General features: G+C 45.6%; 1 long non-coding RNA gene across 2 annotated transcripts in view; it reads left to right on the top strand.

Annotated features, from left to right (window-relative positions):
- The window catches only part of LOC135568592 (uncharacterized), a 65,801-nt gene that overhangs the window by 20,430 nt on the left and 31,497 nt on the right, over positions 1-13,874 (top strand). The window contains exons 2-3 of one of the 2 annotated variants that reach the window (XR_010462694.1): positions 5,118-5,194; positions 9,944-10,338. This is a non-coding gene — a long non-coding RNA (uncharacterized LOC135568592). Of the gene's footprint in view, positions 1-5,117; positions 5,195-9,943; positions 10,339-13,874 lie in introns of those variants that run through there. The other variant, XR_010462695.1, reaches the window with a different exon arrangement.

Here is a 13,874-nt window from a genome sequence, read left to right on the forward strand (position 1 = left end):
TTTCAACAACAATAAACCAACCAGCTCAATAATGTTTCTCAGACTTACACACTGTTGAGTTTTCCTAGTTAGTAAAGAAACAACCACTAAGTCAAAACACAAAAAGTTGTAATATAATCTGTATACAAGTCATTCTATACGGAAAACAGGTACATTTTGATTGATCAAGAATTCCCAATAGGTTTGTGTCACGCCCTGACCATAGTTTGCTATGTATGTTTATAGGGTTTGGTTGGTATGGGTGTGTCAGGCCCTGACCATAGTTTACTATGTATGTTTATAGGTTTTGGTTGGTATGGGGGTGTCACACCCTGACCATAGTTTACTATGTATGTTTATAGGTTTTGGTTGGTATGGGTGTGTCAGGCCCTGACCATAGTTTGCTATGTATGTTTATAGGTTTTGGTTGGTATGGGGGTGATCTGAGTGAACATTCTATGCTGTATGTCTAGTTTGTCTTTTCTGTGTTTGGCCTGATATGGTTTTCAATCAGAGGCCGGTGTTAGTCGTTGTCTCTGATTGGGAACCATATTTAGGTAGCCTGTGTTGTCATTGTTGGGTGATTGTCTATGTTAGGTGCTTGTGTCAGCACATTTGGTATATAGCGTCACGGTCGTTGTTCATTTATACATACAAAATACAGATGGAGTTAAGGAAGAGAAAGAAGCGAGATCAGGCGATGGCAATTTCCTCATTTTATGGAGTTGAGATCTGTCGGACATTTCCACCTGACCTAATTAAAGCGCCACTGGCCCAGCTGAGTAAATGGACATGAATTAAAGGATTATTCCACCAACTCCATTGGCCTTTTCTACATAAATATTCTTGGGTATGTGATTATTATGTATTTGGGATTGTAGCTAGTGGGGTTATCTAGCAAAGTCTATGGCTGTCTGGAGTGGTTCTCAATCAGAGGCAGGTGCTTATCGTTGTCTCTGATTGGGAACCATATTTAGGCAACCATATTCTTTGAGTTTGTCGTGGGTGATTGTCCTTAGTGTCCTGATGTCCTTGTTCTGTGTTAGTTGACACAAGTATAGGCTGTTTTCGGTTTTCGTTACATTTATTTGTTTCTGTAGTGTTTTGTATTGATTCGTGTTTACGTGTGTTTTTTCCATTAAACATGGATCGCAATCTACACGCTGCGTTTTGGTCCGACTCTCCTTCACCACACCTAGAAAACCGTTACAGAATCACCCACCACCAACGGACCAAGCAGCGTGTTAACAGGCAGGAGCCACAGGAGAGGCAACAGAGGCAGCAGCAGCAGGAGCAGCAGCAGCTGCAGTGGGAGAGGCTGCACCACCTGGAGAAATGGACATGGGAGGAAGAACTGGACGGTAAAGGACCCTGGGCTCAGCCTGGAGAATATCGCCGCCCCAAGGAAGAACTGGAGGCGGCGAAAGCTGAGAGGCGCAGATATGAGGAGGCAGCACGGCGTAGCGGATGGAAGCTTGAGAATCAGCCCCAAAAATGTCTTGGGGGGGAGGCTCAGGGAGAGTGTGGCAGAGTCAGGGGTCAGACCTGAGCCAACTCTCCCTGTTTATCGTGAGGAGCCAAGGAGGAGACCAGAACCAGAGCCGGTGTTGGAGGTGAGCGAAACCGAGACTGTGAAGGAGTTAATGGGGAAATTGGAGGAGAGAGAAATGAGGGAGTTGCTGTGTTGGTGCTTTTTGCATGGAATTCGCCCGACGGAACGTGTTGGGGATTTGATGGCACCTGGGTTAGCGCTCCATACTCGTCCTGAGGTGCGTGTTAGTCGGCTGGTGAAGTTGGTGCCAGCCTCACGCACCAGGCCTCCTGTGCACATCCCTAGCCTTGTGCACGTCCTGTGCCAACACTGCTCTCAAGATCTCCAGTACGCCTTCACGGTCTAGCCCATCCTGTGCCACCTCCACACTCCAGTCCTCCGGTAGCAGCTCCCCGCACCAGGCTTCCTGTGCGTGTCCTCGATCCAGTACCACCAGTTCCAGCACCACGCACCAGGCCTTCAGTGCGCCTCGCCTGTTCAGCGCAGCCAGCGCTTTTCTCCTCTCCTGCGCTGCTGGAGTCTCCCGCCTGTTTAGCGCAGCCAGAGCCTTTCTCCTCTACAGCGCTGCCGGAGCCTCCCGCCTGTTCAGTGCAGCCAGAGCCTTCCTCCTCTACAGCGCTGCCGGAGCCTCCCGCCTGTTTAGCGCAGCCAGAGCCTTTCTCCTCTCCTGCGCTGCCGGAGCCTCCCGCCTGTTCAGCGCAGCCAGAGCTTCCAGTCTGCATGAAGCAGCCAGTCTGCATGGAGCAGCCAGAGCTGTCAGTCTACATGGAGCAGCCAGAGCTGCCAGTCTGCAAGGAGCTGCCAGTCTGCATGGAGCAGCCAGTCTGCAAGGAGCAGCCAGAGCTGTCAGTCAACATGAAGCAGCCAGAGCTGTCAGTCTGCAAAGAGCTGTCAGTCTGCAAGGAGCTGTCAGTCTGCAAGGAGCTGTCAGTCTGCAAGGAGCCGCCAGTCTGCCCAGCGCCGCCAGTGCCGCCAGTCTGCCCAGTGCCGCCAGTCTGCCCAGTGCCCAGTCTGCCCAGTGCCGCCAGTCTGCCCAGCGCCGCCAGTGCCACCAGTCTGCCCAGCACCGCCAGTGCCGCCAGTCTGCCCAGCACCGCCAGTGCCACCAGTCTGCCCAGCGCCGCCAGTGCCCCCAGTCTGCCCAGCGCCGCCAGTCTGCCCAGCGTCGCCAGTGCTCCCAGTCTGCCCAGCGTCGCCAGTCTGCCCAGCGTCGCCAGTCTGCCCAGCGCCGCCAGTCTGCCCAGCGCCGCCAGTCTGCCCAGCGCCGCCAGTCTGCCCAGCGTCGCCAGTCTGTCAGGATCAGTTAGATCCACCAGTCAGCCAGGATCCACCAGTCTGCCAGGATCTGCCAGTAGTGCCAGTCGGCCAGGATCTGCCAGTAGTGCCAGTCGGCCAGGATCTGCCAGTCGGCCAGGATCTGCCAGTCGGCCAGGATCTGCCAGGATCCGCCAGTCGGCCAGGATCCACCAGTCAGCCAGGATCCACCAGTCAGCCAGGATCCACCAGTCAGCCAGGATCCACCAGTCAGCCAGGATCCGCCAGTCGGCCAGGATCCGCCAGTCAGCCAGGATCCGCCAGGATCTGCCAGATCTGCTAGACAGCCAGGATCCGCCAGTCAGCCAGGATCTGCCGGAACCATCAACCTGCCTGAGCTTCTTCTCACTCCCGAGCTTTCTCTCACTCCCGAGCTTTCTCTCACTCCCGAGCTTTCTCTCACTCCCGAGCTTCCCCTCAGTCCCGAGCTGCCTCAGTCCCGAGCTGTCCTTCAGTCCCGATCTGCTCCTCAGTCCAGTGGGGTTCTGGGTGAGGACTACTAGGCCATGGTCGGCGGCGAGGGTGGTCTATCCAGGGACGCGAGGAGAGGGGACTAAGACATTGACTGAGTGGGTTCCACGTCCCGCGCCGGAGCCGCCACCATGGACAGACGCCCACCCGGACCCTCCCTATTGTTTTGAGGTGCGTTCGGGAGTCCGCACCTTAGGGGGGGGTTCTGTCACGCCCTGGTCTAAGTATTTTGTGTTTTTTTCTTCATGTATTGGGTCAGGCCAGGGTGTGGCATGGAGTTTTTGTATTGTGGTGTGTTTTGTCTTGGGATTTTGGAGTGTATGTATTTGGGATTGTAGCTAGTGGGGTTATCTCTCTCCACTGGCTTCCAGTTGAAGCTCGCATCCACTACAAGACCATGGTGCTTGCCTACGGAGCTGTGAGGGGAACGGCACCTCACTACCTCCAGGCTCTGATCAGGCCCTACACCCAAACAAGGGCACTGCGTTCATCCACCTCTGGCCTGCTCGCCTCCCTACCACTGAGGAAGTACAGTTCCCGCTCAGCCCAGTCAAAACTGTTCGCTGCTCTGGCCCCCCAATGGTGGAACAAACTCCCTCACGACGCCAGGACAGCGGAGTCAATCACCTTCCGGAGACACCTGAAACCCCACCTCTTTAAGGAATACCTAGGATAGGATAAAGTAATCCTTCCCACCCCCTCACCCCCTTAAAAGATTTAGATGCACTATTGTAAAGTGGCAGTTCCACTGGATGTCATAAGGTGAACGCACCAATTTGTAAGTCGCTCTGGATAAGAGCGTCTGCTAAATGACTTAAATGTAAATGTAAATCTAGGAAAGTCTATGGCTGTCTGGAGTGGTTCTCAATCAGAGGCAGGTGCTTATCGTTGTCTCTGATTGGGAACCATATTTAGGCAGCCATATTCTTTGAGTTTGTCGTGGGTGATTGTCCTTAGTGTCCTGATGTCCTTGTTCTGTGTTAGTTGACACAAGTATAGGCTGTTTTCGGTTTTCGTTACATTTATTTGTTTCTGTAGTGTTTTGTATTGATTCGTGTTTACGTGTGTTTTTTCCATTAAACATGGATCGCAATCTACAAGCTGCGTTTTGGTCCGACTCTCCTTCACCACACCTAGAAAACCGTTACACATGTTCATTACACACCCCTGCATTCTATATTATTAAGTAGGCTGTTGGTCTTTGAGGTCCGTTATGTCAATTTGCCTTTATACATCTCATTGACCTACTGTCAACTCCCTCAGTTGTAAACATCTACAATAATCATTAGACGTACGCGACAGAGTTATCATACCCCGTGTCGGGGTTTGTACAGAGTTGGTTAAATCAGCTCTTTGCTCCCCCCTTACATGGGTAATAATCTCCAAGCTGCTCTAAACGGTGATGTTTTTGGTGTCTCTAGGTTCATCTCTAGACTGTTGAATGAGGCCTGTTACAACTTTCTTACAAAACCTTTAAAGGTAGTTTGTGAAACCATTCAGTCGTGGATGTATGTAAAACATATTTAACACGTATTGCAGGTTACAGAAGCCTCCTGTTGTACTATGAATCGCCCCACATCCCTGTTAGATCTTGATGTGTTGGTTCTCTATGTATGTACATGTTTATAATCCACATAGTGTGAATATTGTTTTCCATAACGTTAATAACTCCCCTAAACCCCCTCTTCCCCTATCGTTAAAGCGTGAGATACATTTTTAAAACCCGTGATTTAATTCAAAATATTTAGTACCTACATTTTAACACATGTTATAATTCCAAAATGTTTACTATTTCTTACAGATAAAGGGTCCGGTTAGCCCTGACCATTATCCGTTTCCAATTCACCAACTCAAAGACGCCCGCTCCATCATAACTCCGTAAGTTTTCCCTCCCTGTGTAGATCAACCATCCTGCCTGTAAATCCTGGGTACATCATTAATTAATAAGATGTGTAGAAAACTGTTTAGCCATAGTTAAAGGCCTTTCATAAAGAGGCTGTCATGATTGCCTGTGCCACATGTTTAACACGTATTGCTTGTTACAGAATACTACTGTTGTACATTTAATATCCACTAGCAGATTTAGTCGCATTTGCACAAATTCTGTCCTGTTACTGTGGTCTTTTTAAAAGTCAATAAATATGTGTGTAGAGTGTACATGTTTGTTTCACTGTAGATCTGTTTAAGACCTCCTAGAAACACCTAATTTCATCCCACAGCATTAATTAATGAGCTGTGTAGAAGCTGTTTAGCCATAAGTAAAGGCCTTTCATAAAGCGGCTGTCATGATAAACCTGAATCTGAAAGTACCTTTAGGATCTTTTCTTTGGGGTTCTAATCTCCCCGTGTGTACATGCACTGAAAATCCTTAGGCTGGAGCCATCTGGAAGCTCTGTGCCTGTACATATAAAGAGAACTAAATAGGAAACTAGGCTGAGAAACATTATTTAGATGGCTGTTTAATTGTTGTTTAAAGCCTGAAATGGACACAATGCCAAGGGACCTTGTTTCACACACACACACACACACACACACACACACACACACACACACACACACACACACACACACACACACACACACACACACACACACACACACACCCACACACACACACATATTCAGGTCTTAAAAATGGCTTGTTCTGGACATTTATAATGCTGAGGCCCCAGCGCTATCTATAGCCCCAGACATTCCTGCTTCATAGATAACAACCATAAGGGAGATAAAACTGGGGGGTGGAGGGGGCATGGGCCCCAAAGTTCAAACACCCTCTAACACATGACCACACGAACAGGGGGGGGGGGGGCACATATTCAGTACATGTCATCAGGTCATAAGGTCAGCAATCAATCATTTTTGACACCTGTCAGCATTCAATCAATTTTGACACATGCCGTATCCTATTACTCTCTTCTAGGTATTTGAGGTAATATATACATGTAGGTAAAGTTAGTGATTTGGGTAGTGGGTAGTGATTTGATTAGATGTAGCAGAACAGATGGAAAGAGAGAGAGGGAGGGGAGAGAGTCAGAACAGATGGAAAGAGCGAGAGGGAGGGTAGAGAGTCAGAACAGAGGGAAGAGCGAGAGAGGGAGGGTAGAGAGTCAGAACAGAGGGAAAGAGAGAGAGAGGGAGGGTAGAGAGTCAGAACAGAGGGAGGGTAGAGAGTCAGAACAGATGGAAAGAGAGAGAGGGTAGAGAGTCCGAACAGAGGGAAAGAGAGAGAGAGTGAGGGTAGAGAGTCAGAACAGAGGGAAAGAGAGAGAGAGGGAGGGTAGAGAGTCAGAACAGAGGGACAGAGAGAGAGAGGGAAGGTAGAGAGTCAGTACAGAGGGAAGAGCGAGAGAGGGAGGGTAGAGAGTCCGAACAGAGGGAAGAGCGAGAGAGGGAGGGTAGAGAGTCAGAACAGAGGGAAAGAGAGAGAGAGGGAGGGTAGAGAGTCCGTACAGAGGGAAGAGCGAGAGAGGGAGGGTAGAGAGTCAGTACAGAGGGAAGAGCGAGAGAGGGAGGGTAGAGAGTCAGAACAGAGGGAAAGAGAGAGAGAGGGAGGGTAGAGAGTCAGAACAGAGGGAATAGCGAGAGAGGGAGGGTAGAGAGTCAGAACAGAGGGAAAGAGAGAGAGGGTGTGTGGAAGTTGCTTTATATTTGGTAATTGGGGGCCTTTGAGCCCTGATGGGCTGGGTGACATCAGTGACTCTCTGAGAGATATGAGTTGCTGTGGAGGGAGAGCAAAAGAGAGAGAGGGAGGAAGAGAGAGAGGGAGGGAGAGATTAGTCTGCAGAAATGATTCAGGACGACGTTTGTCTTCAAATGTCATTTCTCTCTTTCCCCACTGAGGAAGATAAAGGACACACACACAGACACACACACACACACACACACACACATAGACAGACAGACAGACAGACAGACACGGGGGCTAGGTAATCAGGAATTCCTCCCATGGTGTGTATATTGATTTTAGTCCCCTTCTCATTAACTAGCTACTGACAGTGACCAGAGATGGCTAGATTGAGCTCGAGGTGTGTGTGTGTGTGTGTGTGTGTGTGTGTGTGTGTGTGTGTGTGTGTGTGTGTGTTTTGTGAGAGAGAATGAGAATGACACACACAGCTCTGATTCCATTTTCTGCTTTGTGTTTCAATTAGGTCTTATTGGAATAGTGACTCTGAGAGATACGAGTTGCTGTGTAAACTTTTGTTATTGACCAAATACTTATTTTCCACCATAATTTGCAAATAAATTGATTAAAAATGTGATTTTCTGGATTTTTTTCCCCTCAATTTGTCTGTCATAGTTGAAGTGTACCTATGATGAAAATTACAGGCCTCTCTCATCTTTTTAAGTGGGAGAACTTGCACAATTGGTGGCTGACTAAATACTTTTTTGCCCCACTGTAGTTGGTCACACCTGTGTTAACACAATGTGTTGTGACGATAGTTGGCCAAGCCTGTTGTGATGATAGTTGGCCCAGCCTGTGTTAACACAATGTGTTGTGATGATAGTTTGCCCAGCCTGTGTTAACACAATGTGTTGTGATGATAGTTGGCCCAGCTTGTGTTCACACAATGTGTTGTGATGATAGTTGGCCAAGCCTGTGTTAACACAATGTGTTGTGATGATAGTTGGCCCAGCTTGTGTTCACACAATGTGTTGTGATGATAGTTGGCCAAGCCTGTGTTAACACAATGTGTTGTGATGATAGTTGGCCCAGCTTGTGTTCACACAATGTGTTGTGATGATAGTTGGCCAAGCCTGTTGTGATGATAGTTGGCCCAGCCTGTGTTAACACAATGTGTTGTGATGATAGTTGGCCAAGCTTGTGTTAACACAATGTGTTGTGATGATAGTTGGCCCAGCTTGTGTTAACACAATGTGTTGTGATGATAGTTGGCCCAGCCTGTGTTAACACAATGTGTTGTGATGATAGTTGGCCAAGCCTGTTTTGATGATAGTTGGCCCAGCCTGTTTTGATGATAGTTGGCCAAGCCTGTTGTGATGATAGTTGGCCCAGCCTGTGTTAACACAATGTGTTGTGATGATAGTTGGCCCAGCCTGTGTTAACGCAATGTGTTGTGATGATAGTTGGCCCAGCCTGTTGTGATGATAGTTGGCCCAGCCTGTGTTAACACAATGTGTTGTGATGATAGTTGGCCAAGCCTGTTTTGATGATAGTTGGCCCAGCCTGTGTCAACACAATGTGTTGTGATGATAGTTGGCCCAGCCTGTGTTAACGCAATGTGTTGTGATGATAGTTGGCCCAGCCTGTGTTAACACAATGTGTTGTGATGATAGTTGGCCAAGCCTGTGTTAACACAATGTGTTGGGCCTCATTATGAATGGTTAAGGTTTGGGATAGAGTTTAAACATTAAGATTAGGGCCTCATTATGAATGGTTAAGGTTTGGGATAGAGTTTAAACATTAAGATTAGGGCCTCATTATGAATGGTTCAGGTTTGGGATAGAGTTTAAACATTAAGATTAGGGCCTCATTATGAATGGTTAAGGTTTGGGATAGAGTTTAAACATTAAGTTTAGGGCCTCATTATGAATGGTTAAGGTTTGGGTGTAATGGCTTTCTTCCAAAACACAGCATGGTTGAAGTTCATGGTTCTTTAATAAGAGACACTTAACATGAACAAACTACAAAACAATAAACATGGCAAAACCGAAACAGCCCCATCTGGTGCAGCAAACACAAAGACAGGAAACAACCACCCACAAAACCCAACACAAAACAGGCTACCTAAATATGGTTCCCAATCAGAGACAATGACTAACACCTGCCTCTGATTGAGAACCATAACATAGAATGCCCACCCAGCTCACGTCCTGACCAATACTAAAACAAGGAAAGCACAAAATAACTATGGTCAGAACGTGACAGCCCCCCCCCCCAAGGTGCGGACTCCGCACAAGCTAAACCTATAGGGGAGGGTCTGAGTGGGCATTGTGGGAGAAAGATGTACATATAGGGAGAAACATAATACTGTAACACAAGAGAAAGATACACTTAGAGTGCATTTGCCATTCTGGTAAAATGCATTGTCTATTGTATAGGACAGGAGGCCAGAGTAAGGCCATGAGAGCATAGGACAGCTGGACAAACCAAATTCAGAGGGACATACAAAGGAGGGGGTCAGCCAAATGACCAATGGATGGACTATAGACATAGGGCATATATTTTTAGGACATGAAGAGAAGAGACACATAGTCTATGAGTCCTAATAATGACAGACATACCAAACAACACACCAGGCTGAACGTAAGGGGGCCCATAGGATAAGATGGGCATGTATTATTTTTGGGACATGAAGAGGTCCTGTCACCATTATAACTTGACTGAAAGCAGATATGGGCGTTATCGAGCTGAACAAGCAGGAAGCACATATTGAAAGATAATGGTGGCAGATGGACTGAGGGAAGTAACTTCATTTGCATGTGGGATGGACTCATATGTTGTATGTGTATAAATCAGAGCCAGTGCTCTAGAAAAGTGTGTGTTCCGCGGACCATCTAGGCTTCTGATATGTTTGTATTAAAAGCCTATATTGAATTCACAAGTTCTTGTAAGTGTTATATTTTGAAATGATTCTCCACAACATAATTTGGCGAGCTTTTTGCCAGGAGACCAAGGGATCGCAAAGAGTGACGTTCCGGGCTGGTGATAGTTCCTTTGGACAATCTTGCAAACAAATGTGGCCACACAACTATTAAAAGGTAAGCTTGTTCTTACGTAGTTGAAATGTATAGATTGCTTCAGAGATCCTGTCTCAGCGAGAAGGGCGTCACGTAGGTCTCTCTTTAAAATTTCCTAAAAACCCAGTAAATGTTGAAGAACTTTTGAATTCAATGAATTGCATGCATGTGTGATTTTGGGGGTTGTTAAAAATAGATAAATAAACAGATGTGCAGGTGTAAGGACTAAGTGACTAGGGGCTGTGAAACTTGCGGGTGTCGGGCGTTTAGCGGAGGGGGCATGCACTCGTTCTGATCGGTCGGTTCGAACGGACCCACGTGTTTGGGTTGGTTGAGGGAGTTGTTCCGTCTGATTCTGCTCGACTGTCTCGGGATTTGTTTTGGGATGTGTGTACAACGCAGCCCAATCAACCTGAGCGGGCGACCTGTGTTGGGGTGTGTGATTCAGACTGCCCCTCTCACCGAGCCATTCATTTGGGGACCTTGTGTGGTTTGACTAGGTGCGGTTGTTTGCGCTCTCTGGCTGAGCTGCCTGGCCTGGTGTGGGGCAGCTGCTGCCTGCTCATAGGGTCATAAACGTATCAAAAAATAAGTAGAAAAGTCCACGAATACCGCCCTTTAAGAAAAAGATTAGAAAGGGGTCTGCTTGGGTGGTGTATTCACGGCTACCGCTCCTGTTGAAAAGAGGGGGACTGAACGGGTGAATAAATAGGAAGTGGAAGAACTCTGACCCGATTTGGCTGGGTTCAACTGCAAAATAAATCCTGCGGATAAAAACGCTCCATCTAGCTAAACGGGGGTCTGTAAATCGGTAGGTCACGCCACGATATTGCTCTAATACGAAATAGAGGCCAGTATTGGGTAGGTGAAGTATGGGTATGAAGACAGACTGACCCGGTTAGGCAGTAGTCTCGTCATATCGTGGAAAATCCTGTAGGATAATACCGGCTTATGTAGAGGAAGTGAATTAAGTCAGTAGGTAAGAAACTATAGGTCGTTCTAGGTAAAACGAAAGGTGTGTATGAATGAATGAAAAATAAACTAATGAATGACAATTCTTTGTGAAGAATGAGCAGATTAGAAAAAAGAGGAAGAACAGGCTGTGTGTCTGTGACCAACTGGTAGGAAGAGGAATGCGCAGGCCTCTCTGACAGTTAACTGAGTGTAATTTGAGAAAGAGAGTGCATTTAACTGTCACTGGGAAGAGGAACGGAATCGATAAATATTGGGCAAAATAACTTATAAATAAGGATAAAACATTGACGTGATAACGTGTTAAACAACCATTGTACCTGTACCTGTAGTTAGTACTACATCCACCCGGGTCATTGTCACCAACACTACAGCTGTACCTGTAGTTAGTACTACATCCACCCGGGTCTCTGTCACCAACACTACAGCTGTACCTGTAGTTAGTACTACATCCACCCGGGTCTCTGTCACCAACACTACAGCTGTACCTGTAGTTAGTACTACATCCACCCAGGTCTCTGTCACCAACACTACAGCTGTACCTGTAGTTAGTACTACATCCACCCGGGTCTCTGTCACCAACACTACAGCTGTACCTGTAGTACATCCAGTACTACTGGTACTATTGTATTAAACAAGGCATGGATAGTATATAACGGATGCGAAGTAGGGAGAAAGCATTTAAAAATATCACCACGAGCCCTGTAACAAAATAGGAGGAAAACAGCAGGCGACTCTGGCACTCTGTAGCAAACAGCTGCTGCAATTTAAAAATAGCCTGAAGGACAGGAGAGACTTTGTTTCACTAAAACTATGAATCAGGAATTAAACAGTAAAATAGGCTAAGAGAGAATATAGCAGTAGCGGATAAATAAAGTCTCTGATAAGAAAGTGTAGACATTATAAAGTAGGCTTTGATTGGAGAAATTAAGTGATGTGACTAATAAATTATTATTTGGGAAAGTGGGTAGCTCTACCTTGGAAAATAGTAAATAAAAGGTGTATAATGCGATGGGAGTGTTTAGGAAAAATAAATAGTGGCATGACAACAAACGGACTGTTTCTCGCCAGCATATAGAGATAGCGGAATTTAATAAAGCCATGGAGTCACTGAAAGAAGAGCGCGTGAATTCTACCAAATTCAGCTTGAATATGAAAGAGCAAACTGGATAATGGAGGACAACATTACCCGGTAATCAGGATAAATAAAATAAACGATTCAGGGAGGCAATTAGGAATTGGAACAATCACATAAAACCATAATAAGAAGCTCAATTTACCAGCGTTCTGATGTCAACATTCTATCATCAGAAAATACATTACGATGGGGACAGATATGATTCTGCTTGCCCTCGCAGACGTGCGAGTGGTTAGCAGAGCTATAGAAAATATCTAAGCGTAAGAAGTGGTAGATGAGGAGCTAACAAGTATGGGGAAAATGAGTGTAAGGTGACACTGGAACTTAGTGCGGTAGCAGAGAATGCCGCTATACAGGAGTTTGCATCTTTTTCAAAAGAGCAACAACTAATCGTTTTGAGGTTAGTAAGAATGGAATTTTCACCAAGCGGTGTATAGTCTCTGATCGATCAATAAGTGGTTCAAAGAGATTACAGTTTATAAGTGATGAAATAGGTACTAGATCACATTTTACCTAACTTCTAGGAAGGTACCGATGGGATTTACAAATAGCCCCACTTGGAATCATTTTGCATTGAAACAACAGTTTCAGTGGTGATAAAATACGTGGAGAAGTTGTTATTAGCGTCAAAAGACGGAAAATAAACGTATATGAGAAATCACCAACTTGGTAAAATTAGTTAGAAGAAAAGCAAAATGTAACATATTGGTGTTATCAATATCTGAGGGCAAGAATCAGACAACCTGGGATCAGGAAGAAACTATGCGTTCTGTGCATGGCTAAAAAAATTTATCGCATTCTCAGGAAAAGTAAGGGGATTTTAGTTTTGTTAGACATTCTCTACCGTCATTCTCTGAAACTGCTAAGATGCTTATAGAATAAAATCAATATATATGTAATACTATTGGCTTGCTGATTAAAAGGTAACATTGTGAATGTTAACGAAATGTACATTTCTTTTCCAGAAAAAAAAGGGTTACATTTTCTCTGGTCAAAATGTAATTGGAGAGGAAAGCAGTTAGAGATATTCGGCCACTTTAAAAGTCTTAGTATCTGGATAAGGCTATAACTGGAGTTCCGGATAAGTGAGGCCAGCTCCTGTGTGTTCTTGGCCTATGGTTCACTAGTAACCAATACACCTTATACCGTGAATGAATATGCGATAGTGGATTTCCTTTGGAAGGGTTTTTTCAATTCAGTTTCAAATTGGGTATGCAGAAGGATGGAAATGTTTTTGAAAATGTATTTAAGTTGTTTCTAAAGAAAAGGAAGTGGAAACATTTTAATGGTGTCAAATGCCCTGAACCCTAAGAATTTCCCGTGAAGACTGATCAACTTCACTAGAAATTGTTGGAACAGGTGGGATTTAATTATAAAATGATTGAGAAACACCAGTCTCTATTCAAAGTGTACAATCACTTTGAAATTCTATTATTTCCTTGGGAAAATGATGAAGAGTTGTAATCTTAAATAGTCTAGTTATTCAAATAGGTTTATTTTCTATTTAACATGGGTTCATAGGAGAAATTATCACTTCCCTGGGGTTATGGTCTTTGGGTAAATACACAAATGTGCTTTGTTCATTCTGCATATGAAAGGGAAATATATGTTAACAAGGGATGAGTTACTCCAAATGGTTTATTGGAGTGGGAGTCTCTGCGAGGGTTATTTTGATAACGACATAATCTGTAACTCGTCTGAGAGACCGCCAGTAGAATAAGGGAGTTATCATGGAAGGTGACGTCAGAA

Source organism: Oncorhynchus nerka, unplaced genomic scaffold (genome assembly GCF_034236695.1).
Source record: "Oncorhynchus nerka isolate Pitt River unplaced genomic scaffold, Oner_Uvic_2.0 unplaced_scaffold_1458, whole genome shotgun sequence".
NCBI lineage: Eukaryota > Metazoa > Chordata > Actinopteri > Salmoniformes > Salmonidae > Oncorhynchus > Oncorhynchus nerka.